Here is a 19,074-nt window from a genome sequence, read left to right on the forward strand (position 1 = left end):
CATAAGAACCTGCAGAATGCAGGAACTCTAGATGGAAGAATGTACAAAAAGTACTTGGAATAAAATTTAGCTTTGTATTCCTGAAAAACTATATGTACTGAGCTAAATTTGGAAAAAAAATCCCAAAGAATATTATGGAAGTATTGCTGGTTCCCACTAAACACTAATCTGGTTTGAATTCTAAGGTGATCTTAGAGTTTTTCTTCTCTTATTTATAATATCATGAAAGGAAACTTTGAAATTAAAAATCATCTCATAGAAAACCGCCCCACACCCAAAAAATCTCCCAAAAAGCCAAACCAAACCAGCCAACAAAAAAAAAAAACCAAAAAAACCCCCACTAAAACAAAAAACCAAACAACCCTAACCTAATCACAATATTTGTATTCATTTCTGATGAACAGGAAGAAATATTAAGGTAGTCAATTGAAGTCAAGTAGAACTTGGTAAGTTTCGTGCCTTGGTAACCCTTACCACCTCTTGGGATAGGTATTGTGAGATAAGTGACCAATTACCTTGGAAGAACAAATGGTTTAGCCTAACTTGACTTAAAGGCTCCATCATTTTTAAAGGACAGTTAAATAAGAAATTATTACCTCCAACCAGGCTCATTTTAGGGCAATTATAAGGAGCATAATAGACAGTGATATGTTATGTCTATTGTGTATAAATAAGGAGCAGTTTTTTCAGAATATTCCGTATTTTCTTATAGGAAAAGGGTTTTTTGTTATCTTTACAGAACACTGAGAACAGCTAAAAAAGATGTGTTACAATAAGTCCCAACTTGACAGATTTTGGAATTTTGTTTTGTTTGATCAGGTTATTCTCAACATGGTTTGGAAACCAGGAGCCAGTCCTCTGAGCAAAGTACGAGTGACAAAACTGAGTTATGATTGAAAACTAGCCTTGCTCTAATGGAGATATGGAGCCAAATAACTATAGCAGCATTTGCATCCCTTAGCTGCCATGTCCTGGGCCTAGGCACTCAGTTCTGGCTGAAAATGGAAGGGTGTCCACAATATTTACCTTTGATGGTATGCTTATAGAATGATCAGTCATAACAAAATACTGTATATTTATCATACACCTGCAAACCAGAGAAACTATGTGAGTCTACCAAGGAAAGCAGAGAAAATAACGTGTTATAAAAGACAGTTATTCTTTTTCTTTAATGAAAAAGGGAAGCCAGCTCCAATTTCTTGAATCTAGAAAAAAGCAATCTAAGCCCAAAACCATATTTGCAAATGCCATTAAGTAGTTGATTTCCTGAAAGAAGGGGATTTTGAAAAAATTTAAGGCCTGAGTCAACAGAAATATCTGAAAGTTCAAGGAGCGCAAATGTCTGCAGCCAGCAGAGCTCAGTACAGGCACACTGTCTGTTCAAGGGAAACTGAGGGAGAGAACTGGGAGGTCCCACTGCATGCCAGGCTGAGCACAAGCATTTCCACTGAGTACTTTGGGAGGGCAAGTGATCAGGATGATTTCTAATAGTCCTTTCCATACAATAATTTCCTGATTTTATTTAATTATAAAAGCAGCAACACTTGCATAGATATATTCATAAATATTTTCTCCTAAATGAACCATAAAATCAATTAAAAACTTAAAATATGCAAGAATCAAGTAGAAGTTTAACAATTTTATGTAGTTTGAAGGGTTTAGGTGCTCAGGTTTGAAAAAAAGCCATAAATCTTAGAAAAAAGTAGAAAAAACTTTTTTTGTTATCTAAATGTCCAACTTCCAGAAACAGACATAGGGGAAAAACACCAACCATGGTTTAATATTTTTTACATAATGGATATACTTTTATAGGTATCGCATATTCTATTTTATATGCGGTATAATCCAATATTATGCACAATAATTAAATTTTTACAATTAATAACCACTATTTTGAAAGAACAGGATGCTTAGTTCTGAGCCCACTTTCATTAGTTTCCCAAGGGTCTAAAAGGTGCTGAACAACTCCAGCCTCTAATGACTTTGTAATCCTATTTTGCACTTGGCTTATTATAGCAACTTGCATTTCTCTTCAATGGCTCAATCCTGCATGGCAGAGAGATCTAGTCCTGATCCAGCAAGGGATCCTGATTCCTGCAGGTTGTACCCAGATCACAGTCTACAAAAACTTCCTTTTCAGCAAGGATGATAGAAGAAGTAGAAGGGAGAGCCTTAACACTGCTTTGCCAACACAGGAGAAAGCTGAAAAAGGCTGATGTAAAGAAGGCAATAAAATGAACAGATTGCAATAATTTTTTTTTCTTTATGGATCGAGGCATTGTCTGATTTTGAACTGTAACTAAACCACAATTTCCTTCCTGAGATTCTTCTCGGATATTCCTTTCCCTACTGAAGGAGTTGAAGAACTGTTCAGTCTAGCTTTTCATTTACTCTCACCTGTATTGTCATCTCATTCAAGATAAAATAACTTGAATTTTCAAGCTGGGTTTTTCAGATAGGTGTAAGTCTTATGCTAATGAACTATACTTTTTAATATACTCCTTTGCTTTTATATTTGTTACCATTATTTCAAGTGTTGGGTGTTTTTGTTCCTCCGTTTGTTATTAATTAATACGTTTCTAACCAAATAATGCTCTATAATATTTACATGTAACAGCTGCTAAATTTTGCTGCACTTACTCTGGCGTACACAAAAGCAAGTATAAATTATTGTCTTTTAGGAAAAGGACTCAATGTTAATATCTCTGGGTTACTATATCTTGATCACTCTAGTATGCCTTAAGTCCATTTTACCTGTACAACAACACAGAACAGTGGTAGAAGCATGGGAAAAAATATAGGAAATGAAAATTTCTTTTAAGAATTAGCACTGTATTAAATGCCTTTGGATGAAAGAGGGATGAAAGGGGAAAATGGTTCTTTTAATGATTGGGGCACTCTATTTGGACTCAGATAGGATCTAATGCATCAATATCAACAATGAGAATAATTACTCAATGACTTTTGATTTAATTTTCTTGGCCAGCTCTGGGACACTGCAAAAGGAACCCAGCTGTTCCTTGATTGCACATTTGATATTAAATGGTATTATATTTTCCTCAGTGCAACACAGAGAGTTACTAACACAGCAAGTTGGTTACTATGTATGTTCTCTGGAATACTGCAATCTTAGCAAACTGAAAAGAGATTTTATAAAAGAATCAGGTAAGGAAGAAAGATAAAGCACACCATGGAAATGCTGTACATGCCACTCTGATATACATACAGCAGGACTGGACTTAGGGCACCTGTGTTGTATATACACAGAGATTGGATCTAGCAATAAATGCAATTGCAGAGTTAAGCTAAATTACATTTATCAATTCTATTTAATAAGTGTTTGCATAGCCTGTACCATCAGACTTTGACCATTCATCTTCCAGTCTATTCAAGCACATTGACATAATCTAACAACATAAGCTTTGAAAAGATAAACGTAAAACCAATCTTTACACTAACTCTTTTTTATTTGAAAGATAGGTCTGATTAAATGCATGATTTATTTTATGTTAGAAGTCAACAATTTTTAATGGTATCATAGGAGCTGAAATCCGTAAGAACTGCAGCTTTTGAGATTCTTTGACACAAACTATGTATGTAAAGTGTTCAGATATAGGTTTAGTTGTCTTAATGAAATGAAGATTCAGGACTTCAGTTTATACCCTCTGCTACCACAGATAATGGTGGTAGCTAATTCCCATGCCTTCTGGAATAGTGGTGATAAAGGAACTAGAAACACAAAGTCCGTAAAATTTAAATTGAGAATTCTTTGTCCCAAGGCATTAATGTTGTGTATGCTTGTTGTTCGAAGAGAATTTGCCCCAGACCATCACTTCTTGCTTTTTAGTCATGGTGCATAACAACTGGCTCTCATTTACTCAAATCTCATTCACATTTATTCAAGAAGAATGAAGCTAGCTAGGAATACCTATGCACACTGATTGGGTAAGTCTACTGGTAGCTTGAGCCAAAATACAATGATCTTTAAAAATAATTTACATTTTAAAAAACCAGGATTTTTTAAAATTTCAGCTCTTTTAAAATATTGCAGATTAGTATTTTAAAAATATTTCTGCTTTTGCACCTACTGCCTGGAGAATGAGAAATGCTCATTTTAATTTATTTTCCATCTGGTAACAGGCATTTACTTCCTTCTAAAGATGACTGATGTGCTGATCACATTTCAATGCAAGAAAGTATCACCAAATAAGGCCAGAATTTTCCATTCGCTTCTGCTGGATTTAGGCAATACTTGTTCCGAAGAATGTTCTAGTTTTTCACCCATATTTAGAAAATGTATTGTGTACCATGGTGAGATAGTCTGATTCTTGCCAGATTTGAACAAAAAGGCAACACAACGTTAGATAATTTTAGTCATAATGATACCATTCAGTGGAATGACAGTTATGCAATGCTATGTTTTCACAGCATTGTGGAGTTGTGTTAGGATACTAATTTCTTGGCATTGTAGCCCAATTATTTTCATTTATGAACTCAGAGGGTGGAGGGAAATTTGCCATGCTAAAATTTGAAACGGTCCTTTAGCTTTCTACTTTGAGTCCGCTGTTGCACGTACACTATTCCTATAATAGCAGAACAACTCTGCTATTACAGAACAGGCAAATCAGATAGATTTAAAAAATAGAGGAACACTGTCAGGATTTTTTGATGAACAGTAAAGGAGAGGAGTCTAATTTGTAGAAAAGTCATGTATGAAGCAGATCTCCTTTGCAGAATGCAAACCAAAGCAAAATGCGAAAAAAAAGCACCATCATGTTCTCTTCATCAACAGAAGTTACGCAGACATCTCTTAACCTAACACCCACAACAAAAATAAAGAAAAATACAGTATGTTTGGGAGACAAAAGTGTCAATTATTTCCTTTAAATTCCTAGACAGTCATGGCTCTGACTCATCCAATTTTCTCAGTTTAATAAAATATGACCCTGTGGGAGTAGCCTGTTGCAAAATTTACCATAACTATCTTCTGCTTCCAATGTGAGAAAGGAATTCTGACCATGTGGACAATTTCTCCTTTATCTGGTTAGTTAACTATTGAGGTACCTCTGTGTAACTTCTATCCTGATCATTCTGGCAATGTGGAATTTACGCAATGCACAAAACTTTGATAAGAATCTCTGAATTCATGTAAATTTTCCAAGAACTTTTTAAAAAGGATGAAATGAGGAGGGTGGGGACAGGGGGAAAGAATAAAATCCAGAATAATTATGAAATCAATAAACAATTAAGCAATTCACCAAAGCTACTCAAAGTACCACAACACCAAAAGACGAAGATTCTACATTAAACTTAATGTGCCAAGCAGCGGTAAGTAAGCAGGTGATATCCATTTCAGTGTTTTTAATTGTATTGTTACCTCTACAGACAGTCATAAATTAAAAAAAAAAAAAGTTAAAAGTGAAAAAAAAGAAGAAACCTAACACTACATTTATTCCCTTTCCCTAAGTCTGACAAAACGTTATTGTACGGAATTTGTAATTTATAAACAGTGATTTATGTATAAGCACAGTACACTGGAAATATTACATTCAGACAAACTTCTGATCTCAAAAACCCCTTCTCAAATAAGCAGTTTGTATTCATCACAATATTTCTGATTCAGTAGCAGACATGCCTTCCTGTGCAAACTCATGGCAACTGACAATGTGAGAAATCGAGACATCACCAAGCCCTCTGGCTGTGCTGGGAGTTTCCTGGGGGCAGGTTGGTCACAGTAAATTGTCCTTAGCTGTGAATTTCACTTTCCTCCCGAGACCCTAAATCTCTTGACCTCTGAGTCACATTTCAAGTCCACATACTCTCCATCTGCTTGTTTGCACAGAAGGGAGAGGATAAGTGTCTGCAGAACTAGAGAGGAGATTGAAAGGAGATATGTCCTGGGTTTGAGGTAAAAAAGGGACATCTCTATATTAGTGGGGTGCTATAGAAACTGGTCCTCCATCTGTAGGAAGTGGTTCATCTACTAAATGCGTAACAAGATGGCACATCATTTCAAATGGAAGCACCCAATGTTATGAATTATGACAAAAAGGTCTTTATATCCCTAATGTTTCTGAACACTGACATTAGTCAGAGTATATAAAATGTAATGGTCCACGAAAAAGAAAATTTGTGCTTTTCAACCATTATATTATATGAACTGAAAATAAATGAATAAGAATTTTGGTGTAAAATATGCAGAAAGCCTGATAAGGTTTTGCTTGAATGCTCTTTATCTACTTGTTTAGAGCTGGAATATTAAAACAATATTTAAATAATCATACGTTTGCAATTATGTACTCTTAAAAGTAAGATTTTTTGTAGGCTTATAATCTTGCTTAATTTTAAGGAAGGAAATTTTAGGTTTTGTTTGTTGGTTTTTTTTTTGTGCAATTCAATATATGCCCAGAGTAAACTAAGTTAATAGGAAAAATCACTAAGAGTCTGAATATAAAATAGGGGTATGAAATTGCTGGCAGATCAGGAAAAACCCTTCTTAGCCATGCAAAGAAAAAAATTGACCCATGTATCCAGAATTATTTAATAAAAGGAATATTTAAAAGATGTATGTATTTTTTTTTTTTCATCTCTTACTCTGCACTGAGACACTGTTTTGTGTATAGTGATACAGATTGCAATAAAAACTGTGCTTACAAAATGCCTTTTATTCAAGTACCTTTAATGCACCTTAAATCTTATGTTCACAAAATCTCTCCTTAAATCCCACTCCCACTTCTTAAATTACACTAAATTTGTTTTGATATCTGAACTCTTAAAAATACAGTGTTGGCTGCATACCTTGTGTATGCACAGGATCTGTCCTGCAATATGACAAAGCAATTTCTGGTAAGTTACAAAGAAGTAAAAAGGAGCACATAGAGTCTGTGTGGTTTGTTTCAAGCAATGACTAAGAAGCCACAGAAAGGTCAGAGTTAAGAAATCTCTAGAGCTGCCCACTACAGTGCACAAGACTGACCATTTCACTATATTTAAATGTATATCCTAATTGCATTTTTCTTTCAAAACCTATAATTTGAAATTCTAGAGGGAAGAAAGATGTCAAACAAGATCTGATATGTTTTCTTGCTTTTGGGAGATGGGTGATAGTTTCATTACTTGTTTTGCAAAAAAATTTTTCTTAAGCCTTTCTGAAAGCAGTTCCTTTTTTACCCAACTGCCATGTAGATAGTGTTATAAATCATCAGAAATCTAGATGACTAATGTGTGGAGATTTATATCCCACTCCTACAAAAACAAACAAACAACAAAAAAAAATGGAAACGCGTGTTTTGCTGAATATACATGAAAAATACTATTTCCCTGCTACTTTTCTACAGCGCAACCACAGTTGCAAAGAATCATCACTTTAATATGTCATAAGGCCAAATACACTCCAAAACTTTCAAGAGCAATCTATCCACTTAAACACACATGCATACACTTACAGAAATATATAGCTTTAGCAGCGAAAGTAGCTCAGCTCATGCCAGTGAAATTAAACTGACAGCTCCTCTAGTACATTTCTGCCTCAATATAGAATCTGTTTTAGTTTCACTGAGGCTTCATTTTGGTCCATAGCTCCATCTGCATGAAAAAGCTGACAAGAACAGTGTTGTATCCTAGAAGTTTTTAACTTTTCATTAAAAAAAAACTACAGAAACGCTCAGAATCAGGCAACAGTTCACTTTCTTCCAATCTCCTCACATACCTCTCCCCAGTGGCATGATCATTCACTGATAGTTCTAGTCTTCCAGAAACCTCTGGCAGCACAGTACTCTTTGGAAACACAGTGTGAGAGAAAGAGCTTTGGAATTCTGCTGCCGCTGAGGAGAGAGAAGAGCTATTGACAGACAAAATTCATAAGGGCCCCTAGTCAAAGATTAAGGAACAACCCTATCACAGTTAGATTTCCTAGTAAGTAAACCAATTCTGTGTTGGTCTCTGTAAACATGTGCCTTGTCCCAAGCTAGGTCAATGGTTTGAGAAGTAGTCACAGCAACTTCTGACGAGAATTTGGGTGGGAAGTAAAAGAAAGAGACCATCCCAAACCAGATTCCAGTAGTAGGGAAATTTACTGGTTTCTGTTGTAAGGGAGCAGTAAAGGATATTCAGTCTCCTTCCTTGAAAATCCAGGACTACACTATATGGAATACACATGTGGAATAATGCATAAGGATTAAGATGGGATATGGATTTTCAAAATGCTGATTACTACCCTGGCTACCTAGAGAGATATTCTCAATCATTATTAAGAGGCCTTTTGGATAATATAACCTAACATGCACCAGCTATGCCAGCAATATTAGTGCAAGCTCAATGCAGCTCAGTGTTTTATACTCATGTGAGGCATGCTGCTTTCTCCTATAAACAAGCACATTAGATCACCCAATTCAGTTTTATAATTCCTGCAAAAGTAGTGTTATTTATCTAAAGGCAAAGTAGAGGGTGCAAAAAGGAGAACACAGAAAAGAGCAGCGAGGTAAGAAGTGTAACTCTCTCCAACCTCACCCAGAGCTTTCTAGCATTAGGAATGCCCTTTGCTACCTCAGAGCAGCATTCCAGAACCTTTTGGGCTAACCACTCAGCTGTAACAGTGAAATGGCACACTACTCCAGGAAGGCTCATGAATGGAAGAAACGCAATTTATATGAAAAAATTGACTTGGACTACAGAATTCTAAACAGAGAAAGTGAACGTCTACCTCACCACTAATTATGAAAGATATATATTTATTTTAGATTTCCGTAACCATTTTTTTAGAAATATTTAGTGCAATCAGTGTCCAAGTAAGGTGAAGATTAACTAGAAATATGAAAAGATAGTCCATTGAGACTGCATTTAGTTTCAACCTATAATACCAAAAGCTACTACCTGCAGAGATGCAGAAGGAAATTCACTTAATTTTTTCTTACTCTCTGTCTTCCCAAACCTAAGACAGGAATTAGCAAAAGAAATAAATAAGTAAAATCAAGTCCACAAATGGAGTTATTTTATGAGGATAGAAATGCAATTTCTAATCTGAAATTCTTAGGAGCCATTCACAGCAAGAAAAGGATGTGTTCAAAGCAATCTTTAGTGTTCTGTAAGCAAAGAACATGTTGGATGTACCATCTTTGACACCTCTATATTTAGTCTATTTCAGACCTGGAAAGAAGACTATCACCTATTGCAAAATAGGTACCACCTGACCAACTACTGCAGAAGTTCATATCCGGATTCATATCAGAAGCCTAAATTGGACACAGGCTCAAAGACAATAATGTTGGTTGGTTTTGATTTAGATGTTGAACCCCTGGGTCATCTTAAAGTAATAGACTTCTGCAGCTGGAGGCCCAGGTTGCTGAAAAGACAGTGTTTCAGAAGTACAACACCTAAAGCTTGCAAACATCTACACTGGGAAGAGAACTCTGGAGGTAGAAGCTTGGTCACATAAATTAGTTTGTGGATTGGGTACCAAGGGAACAACTAAATACACATGCTATTTGTTCAGGTATTTGTTCACCCACAGCATAGCTTTCAAAATTCATCTTTCTAGAATATTTCAGATTTGACAAATTCACAGATTTCAAAGGACAGTTTTCCAATCAAGCAGAAGTCTGAGGCACTGAGTCAGAGTACTGTCATAAAGCAGCAGATGACTGAAAAACTTCTTTGGTGTTCTGATAACAATCTCAGCAGAGAGGGAATGATGGACTGCAGAGTGACATCCTTTGGGGTATTTTGCTCATAGCTACATATATATGTTGATGACAGGATTGGAAGCCTGGTTATAGGTGCTCAGGCTACATTCCTTCTACCTGCAGGTGCAGGAACCTCAGAATCATCTACTCTGCCTTTCTGAATTGTCAAAATATACAAAACAAAATAAGGCACACTTCACTACAACAGTCCTCCACAAAGACAAGGACCCCAAGAGATAGAGAAAATACTTCTCTGCAAATTTTTAAAATGATAAATTATTTTCAACATGAAAATTATACCCTTAATTTCTAGCATGAATTTATGAGACCTCAGCAGAATCTATTGCTTTGTCTTAGAATTTTATTTAGTATATTAGAAAACATTTAAACATCTATTTTTTTTTCCTCTTAAACAAATCACATCAGTTCTTGAGCTTCTTAATGTATAGATTGATGGTAAAGTACTAAACCTTTCCTTTTTTATTCAGCACTGAATATTTTTTGGCTCTCTTCTTTTCAACAAAATTTTTAAACTGTGGACAAATTCATATGCAAACAGCATTCCAGTTTTCCCACTGACATTGGTAAAATCACTATTCTGTTTCTCTGGAATGTCATAATATTTTTTAACACTAGCACAGTAGGAGCTCATGTGGAAATTCTTGCCTGTTGCAATATCAAATTCTCTTCAGAGTTGGTTTTACAGAGTGTCCCTCATTCAGAATTTGTCCTTCTTATATGTCACATTTAGCATCCAACATTACTCAGTATGCCTGTCTTATTTATCATGCTGCCTCACTTGTTCTCAAGGGAAAACTTCTCAATGCATGTGATTGAAATCACATCACTATGGCCAAAGACATTTAATTAACTGGCACTCTCTGCCAGCTCAGGAGCAACAACACAACAAAAACCCCACCATACTGGACACTTTAAAAATGGTAATAAATGCCTAAAAACTTTTAAAAAACTTAATATAATTAATCCTCTAAAGCCGAATCACTCAGATATCTTCACAGGCCATGCTGGTTATGAGCACACCCACACTGCTGGGAGCACAGGCTCCCCTGCTTGCTCACACCACCTCTCAGGACACGGGTTTCCAATTTGGGGTATTCCCATGCTATCTGCCAGTGGACAGGCTGGGAAGAAAGCACTCCCAGCTCATGCATGCTCTTACAAGGTGCAGGTCACCCTGTGCAGTCACACCACCAGATTGATGTTGGCTCCTCATGGTGCCCCGCACAGCTTGGTCAGACCAAACTGAAGGCTGCAAAGGGAGGGGTCAATGTCGGGCAAAATCACAGAAGTGGTTTTGCCCTGTTTCTCTAACCTGTCCAGCCATTTATGCTTTAAAAACTTCATGCTTCTTTTAGACTCTTATTCAAGTATTGTTTCATGGCGCTTTCATTATTATTTTTGATTATTGGAGGGATGTTTGTACTTTTTTCCTAGTTTAGAGGTTTCTATCTGTTTGTTTTGGGTTTTTTTCCAATTCTCTTTAGCCGTCAGTTCTAGGAAATGTCCTCTCAGCTCAGTTAATCCTATTCACTCAGTTTGCCCTCACATACCCATCCTAACAGACACTCTTATCAAGGTAATTTTGCTAACTGTGGGCTCTACTCTTATATTAAGTGTAATTTTCTGTCAATTATTTTGCTGGAACATTGGTATTATTATTGTAAAAAGAGTTACAATATCCGTATAATCCATTAAAAAATATTTCCTCACAATACTTACTCTTAAACATCTTACAAGTGCTTCTAAGCTACTTGAATATCCCATGTTTTTTAAAGTTTGAGTGTACTTTATTTCCATGGTAACTTCTGTCTACAGCCAGGCAGTATAAAAGTATCATTCCCATAATACCATACTATCAATATTAAAGTTTTCCCTGCCTTAAGTTTCTACCAGTTGAATCCTATATTGTATTTTCAGTTACTTTGCCTAAAATTTATGCCAGGGGAAATGGACAATGGTTACCACATCCATATAAGTTTCACCTGTAGCATTAGAAAGTCTTCTAGATGTATACTCTAGACAACTTTTTGAAAAAGTAAAGCACTACTATTTGTCCCCTAATAAATATTCCCCAAAATCTTTTCACTTGCTTTCTCTTTTCATAATAAAAAAATTAATAATAATTTTTCCAGATACAGAATAGAAATATTAATTGAATTATTCTGACAGGGATGCATCACTATTGCCAATAGCTCTTCACAGGATGTGGCCAATAAAAACAACAAAAACAACAGCAATACTCCCTCATTTCTGGTGTATTCTAAGACTTCCACACAATCACAACACTGCTCTCCTATGACATCAATTGTACTCCTTTTATACCTTATTTTTAATAGAGGTTGTTATATGATTTCCTCTTTTTTCCCTACTATGAACTAGTTTGTTTTGATATAATTTTTGGTGTAATTGTTAAATTTTCATGTCATTTTCCCTTGTATCAAAGACAGACTCAAAGTCAAATATAAATTCTTCTTTAAAGTAGGTTTTTTCATGGCAAAAAAATATATTCCTAGAAACTGACCTGTTTATATACATAGCCTTCTGTTTATATATCCTTTCCAATAAATTTTTCCCATAGTTTTTCTCAGGTTTAGAAGACAAGTATTTCTGAAGCAGCATCGCTGATTGCTTTTTATCTTTGATTTGCCCATAGGTAATCATCTACTTCACCTTTCTTTGCCACAGACAAAAAAAAGACTTATCTGGGTGATATTTTAAATTAGATGCAATAACTTTTGTGATAGGAATTTATTATCTATACTTCTTTGCAACTCTTAATTACATTCTACTACTGCTGCATGACATTTTCATACATATCCTCAAACCTGAAATTTCCCATTAAAAAATGCAATTATTTTTTCCACATGTTATGGAAAGTAACCTAAGGACTGAGCCATCCTCCACTATGGTTTGATTCAGTAGTCTTACACAGATACCTCCAGGCCTTCACTTAATGTATGTAACTCAATCTTCAGGGCCAGACCACTCAGGAAAATGCACATTACAGAAAGAGGGATATCAACATGAACATTCACTGAAGGTGAGGTTTTCTGACCTCTTTCTGGTTCAAAGGAGAAATCCATTATGGTTTTAATTCCCTGCACCATATACAGTCAAAATTCACACGGGCGTTAAATGCAATAAAACTCTTATTGAAGTAGTAGACTGTGCACTGCATATGAGCAACCTGAAAGGCTAATGGGGTCACCATCCTTCCCCTCTGGTGGCTGTGTCATCAACAACCTTAACAAAAATGAACCTCAGTTCTCTAACGGATGTAGCAAATATAAAAGCTTTCCTCAGGAAAAATAATATATAATCACTTGTAGAAGAAGCCGCCTGTCCAATAAGGGCTCACAAACTGAGTAGGGGCAAAGAAAATCCTTGTAAAACCAAACGGCTAAGCAAAGAACTCTTTAACACAGCATATATGCCCTTTGGCAAAGAAGCTCATGGAATTGAATATATTTGTGCACATTTCATTTGAAACTTGCATGTATTGAGGGAGAGAAAAGTATGATTCCTTAACCCACTTCCTTCTGGCCCTGTAAAACCTCTTCTAGCCTCTTTTAAAATAAAAACTATAGCATTTTTGTTAAAATGATTCTAACATGTCACAATATTCAGTTATTGACCTGCATAATCAATACACAGAGATTACACCATCCTAAGGCTGAGAATTCAGACCTAAAATATCTAACTTTAAAAACAGCTACTTTTGATAATATAAGATCAGGTTTTGCTGTTGCAATGAGATTAATTCATCAATTATTCCATTACACACTGATGAAAAAGGTGCACTAACACTTGGAATGTCAGCAGGGAGGGCAAAGGAGCATAGAGCTTTTGGAAATTCTGAAACTTGTAGCATATTAACTTAACATGGCATTCAGATCATCTTTTTATATCTGTAAATATAAATACTTATTTGATTATTTAGTTCTGGAAATAAAGAAAAAAGAAAACAAAAACCTACAGAGCAAGATCTGTCCTGCTGAAGTAATTACTAAATATCTTATTGAGATCAGTTGGAGCAAAACTGGGTTTATGTTCTCGCAATGACAGAAGAAAATAAATGTAAAAAGAATTAAACTGGTTGCATGGAAGGGTTATTACAGAGCCAACTAGCTCATACACTTTACAATGCTAAATGATGACTAAAAAATGAGCAATAGTGAATAAAAAAAACCAATTCTTCTAATTAATTCCTGCAAGACAAAAATCTCACTTTTACCAGTTCAAGGAAAGACTGTCACCCTCTTCTCTTACATGAACAGTCCACTAATAGCTGTTTTTGCAGATTTACAAGAAAGTTAAATGTTGCTTTATAGCTGATGAGGATTCAGTATGATGAAAATTTCCTCCTCTATTCCCTACCATCATAATTTCCAATTAATACAATGGAACCTGGTGATCTTCAGTAACTTGATGAGTGAGTACAGTGCATGAGAAGTGAGGTGAGTAGCCCCCATCCCAGCCACAGGTGGCCACCTTTTTGCCATTGCAAGGATTCTGGGCTAAGTTCAAAGCACATGAACAGAATTAGTGCCTGCTTAAGATAGTCGTCAGCTTAAGATCATGTCTAAGGTGTGATGATAAGCAGTGTGAGGAAACCTGCACTGTTATGACTCTTGCTGCACCCCCACAAGGATGACCAGGCTCTTTGTGCGCTTGCCTTTATTTCCAATGTAACTTGGCATGGAAGGGATTATTTCCATGAAAGTGAAGAGAGGTTTGTAAGCAAAATCAAAATATGCTGCAGATCTGAAGGACACTAATACTTTCTGAAACTTACTACCACTGTTTTTCAGCATCAAGTCAGATCCTTTGGGCAATGGCTCTTATATGTATGGTGAAATAAAAGCACCAACTCCTGGGCTGTCTAGAGGTCAGGTCATACTGTAGTGTCTGTACAAATATGAAAGGCAATCACATCCATATTTCTGAGGATTATTTTAATGCACAGGATGATATGAATCCCATAATTCCATAGCTGTTAACTAACTGATCCCTCAAACACAAAGAGCATTAATGAATGCTCTGAATTGCTGCTCATTTGCAGAGAAAACATCATTTATTTAACTTATCTTGCTGTGAAACTTCTGAGTAAGCTTTATCTAATTGCAAATCAAATGATTGTTGATGGAATATTTTGCTTTGTTTTGAGGGTGCTTGGTTTCCTTTTTAGTTCTGCTGGTTCCTGGTTATATTGCTCCCCCACAGTCCTGACACAACAAGTACAAGCTTGGCAGCAAAACTATGGCAGATTTTATTCAGTGGTCTGATGCTGCCTCTCTCCCTTTCACAAGCAGCAAAGGTAAATCTTGTCTTGGCACTGTGAAAACAGAATTTCAAGATATATGTTAATATTTAAATTTACACAAGCTATGGTATATACCTGAAATGTATTTTAATATGCCCAAGGAATAGATCTAGTCCTGGAAAGTTCATTGTTGTTTCTAATTGCCAGCGACTGCTACACTTTGCTTGCCTGCAGCTATCCAATTAACATATCACCACTACAGAAAATATTGTAATATGCTCCATGTCCTAATGACAACAAGTCTCACACTCCTGTCCAACAATTTCCTTCTAACTGGGTTTCCAACATATTAGCAAGTATCAGTGAAGAGTATACAGGCATATATGCCATCAGATAATGCAGCTTGCAAACACCTTTTCCTATTGCTGTGCAAAGTTCTGCTGTGGAGATATTCCTGGCAGTTTAGAATATTGAGAAAGACAGAGGGAGAGGGAGATTGAGAGAGAGAAGTGAAGCTCAACTCTAGAAGAGGAAAACATGTAACTTGTGCCCTGAGATATCTCTATGGCAACATTTAAACAATGAACAGAAAGCCCTGCAGGATTCTGCTCTCGCTTCCTTGGATACCAAATGTAAATCCTGATTCTCTTTTATTGCGTGCATGCACAAGCTTCTGATTTTTGCCTTTTTCACTAACAGATAGCAAAATATCCAGGCCCCCTACCAGGAACTATGCATTAATTCACTTCCATGTATTGCAGCTTGTGAATATGCAAGCAAAACACACCACTGGCATAATGATCTCCCTTCTTGTGTCCCCATTTCTACCCCTTAGGATCAAAAAAATGACCATGAGAGTACAGTCAAATAACAGATACCTTTTTTTTAATGCAAATAAAGTCATCAAATGAACCACTCTAAAGTGTCACAAGCCAATCCCCAAAGCCTTCTGCCATGACAGGAAGTAGAGGCAGAATCCTTTCCAAAGGCTGCTCCTTCTCTAAGCTGCCAGAGTCAAGCATGCTGCACGGCCACCTTCCAGATCAGCATAGATGCTGCTATTTCTAAATCCTTCTCATCTGGGTTATCCTGTGGGGGCTGAAGGAGGCTTGTTTTTGTTTATGACTGTCACAGAGCAGCTGGTAATGGGATGAAAGGCCCCTGAGAATACTAACCCAAAATCCAGTCAGCTTCACTACTCTAGAAAATACTTAGCAGGTTCCAACATGAATATCTTCAGAGTAATTTTCATCTAAGACTGGAAATGGCACTAATTCCATCACCCTCCCTCCTCCCCTTGTTCCCTCACTAGCCATCAGAAACAAAAGCATATCTCCAAGCCAACACAAAGACACTCTGGCAAGACAGAGATGGAGGCTCTCTCATGCTGCTGCTGAGTGCACAGTGCACTCCTTCAGCGAATATGCTGCAACTTGGCTAGCCTGGCTTGGGATTTTTCACCAGCAACAAGCTCTCTCAAAATGTGCTAAAATCCTGTCTTGAGCCCCATCCAAAATCTTCCTGCCTCATATTGCAACAGCAAGAATTTTCACATCAAATAGGAGACAGCTTTTTAGGTCACAGGGAAATAATTTTAAAGCCTACATATAGGAAGCCATAGCAACACTTCTGGAATCCCTTTGTTTTTCTCCAGTCCCACATAATTGCTTGTATTGGCTCACATCTACAGCATTTTTTCTTGGGTCTCACCTAATTTAAAAGCTCATTTTTCAGTTGTCAGCGATATCAGGCTGGGAGATAATGTGACACAATTTGCCGCTCCCGCAAACTGAGCCTGCTTCAATTCTAGATCAGTACAAATCATTCCTGACATGAGAAAAGACATAGAGCAGCCACCTCCTTGCATTAAAAACTTACACTTTGCCTGAAATTTGAGGTTTGATCTCTGACATTCTGGAAAACAATTAGACCAAGCAGAGCAGGACCTTCCAATACAGCTTTATCTTTCCTCCTCCATTTGTGCCTAAATATACATAAAATTGTTCCCTGTACAGTGCTAAAATCCCAGCTTCCTGGGGTCACTACCAAAAATATCATCCATGGTTTGAAAAGGAGACAGCCCTCAGGACCAGCATATGCCATTGAATGGCACATCTGTGCTCAGACACCTGTGAGGGAAGTAGCAGGGACGACCGGCTCCTGCTTCTGGTTGAGGAGATATGTTGCTTCCACTTGGCTGGATGTTTGGTTTAATATTTAGGCTATTTATTTTATGATCAGCCCTTTGGGCTCTGGATAAGCCTCAGCGCAAATGCTGAGAAATGCTATATTCATTCCCAGTTTGATATTGAAGGAGTTAAACTCTGGGCTTTGATATTGAAGGAGTTAAACTCTGGGCTGTTCCATGTGTCTTTTGGCCACTGTATTAAGTGAATGATTCACTGAAGTGTGAAACTGTTGCCTCTTTGGAAGCAGACACACATCCCTAGCTTTTTAATGTTGATAAGGTTTGCCTATTTCAGCCCAAACTGGTGACTAAATTTTCCCAGTGCTTCTTTATCACGTCAAGAAAATACTCCTGCTAGTTATTGTACAAAATGAATGGGGCACCTATGACAGCTTTCTACTGGCCAAAACTGGAGCTGCTCTATCAAATTTTCTGTTTATGTGTTCACTTGACAGCACTCCAGGGAAAAGCTTGGAGACGCCTTTTCCTTAGCCAGCCTCTTTTTCCTTCAGTAATTACTGAGCAGCAGCTTAACATAAATTTAGCTTTTCTATTGCTGCAACTGCTGATGTAAGTGTAGCCCACAACAGGGCACAGACTTATCACGATACATGAAGGAATAAACAAGAGAGAGTTTTGCACTTGTTTTCAGATGCTGAAAAACTTATTACCCATTTAGTGTCCCACCAGGAAACATGGGCCTAGAGAAAAAAAAGGAGGCTAAAGCACTTCACACTAAAACAATTTAGCTATATTGAGAAGGATGAGAGCAATTGGAGCTGGAAGGAACAATTTTTGCTGTGCCTGCTTCCTTTTTTTCCTGAACACAACTGCACAAAGGGTCGGATTTGTTCGCGTGGCCAAACAAAAACTCCCAGAGATTTCCTTAGGTGCAGAATTGATTAATCCTTTTCAAATAGCCAATATTTAAGAGGCATGATCTCCAAACAGAAGCACATGGGACATATTTGGGGGCAGAAGTTCTCATTTCCATTACACCAAAAGATTCAGGACATTTACATGAAGTAACAGTAGTGATGTAAGTGAATGAAGAAATGGGGAAAAAACAAAGAGGCTAATAATGGTTTATGTATTTATCCAGGGTAGTTACAGCCCTTTTTTGTGTTGTTTCATGCAGGCAGCTTGTGAAGTGAGAAATGCTGCCAGAAATGAAAAGAGCTAAAATCTGGATCTACCAACACTTCTTTCCTCCCTGACCGCTCTCCCCTTCTCCAGAATATTGCTGCTAGAGAAAAGTAAAATGAGTGGCAAAGCTAGTTCTGCACCCTGCCTGCAAAAAGAACCCCACAAAAACCCATTCCTATTCAAAGGTTCATTTAATTAGTTGTTTCTTCCTCTCATTCTGCACCAGTTTTGGCCTAATACCTTCAGCTGGAACCTTAACATGTGAAGGCCAAGGTTGAAGAGGGCAGAGGTGAGGGAGGACAGAAAGGGAAGTAAAAGAAAGAAAACTCCCTACTCACGAGCTCTGCAGTCATGCCAGGAGAGGGGACGGAAGTAACACTCTTCCCCACAGGAAAACATGGACCTCTATTTTAAACATCATGTTATCCTCCCTTTATTCCACACTCCCACACGACATTTCTCCAGGAAGTGAGAGATATTTACTGGTCTGATACACAACATTGCTAATTTCTGAAGCCCACCATTTACAAGCCACTTTTTAATTATTTTCATTACCAGCATAATAGAGAAATTCTCCTGACAGCTCAGAATCCTCTCACTGCTTGTCAATCAAAGTAAATATCTTTTAACTGCCATGAAAGTCCAAGGGGACCCTGAAGGATTCACCACAAAATCACAAAGAATTTCCTAGGAGATCCAGAGGGCATGGGTGACCAGTACAGCAGTTCCCTATACTCCCCTTCAATAGGAGAATATCCTCTCTCTGAGTATTACTG

The 19,074-nt window shown here is 37.1% G+C and overlaps 1 protein-coding gene across 6 annotated transcripts in view; it reads right to left on the minus strand.

The window, feature by feature from the left end:
- The window catches only part of LRRC4C (leucine rich repeat containing 4C), a 204,158-nt gene that overhangs the window by 70,717 nt on the left and 114,367 nt on the right, over nt 1-19,074 (minus strand). The window lies entirely within an intron of this gene.

The sequence above is a fragment of the Camarhynchus parvulus genome, chromosome 5 (genome assembly GCF_901933205.1).
Source record: "Camarhynchus parvulus chromosome 5, STF_HiC, whole genome shotgun sequence".
Classification (NCBI taxonomy): domain Eukaryota; kingdom Metazoa; phylum Chordata; class Aves; order Passeriformes; family Thraupidae; genus Camarhynchus; species Camarhynchus parvulus.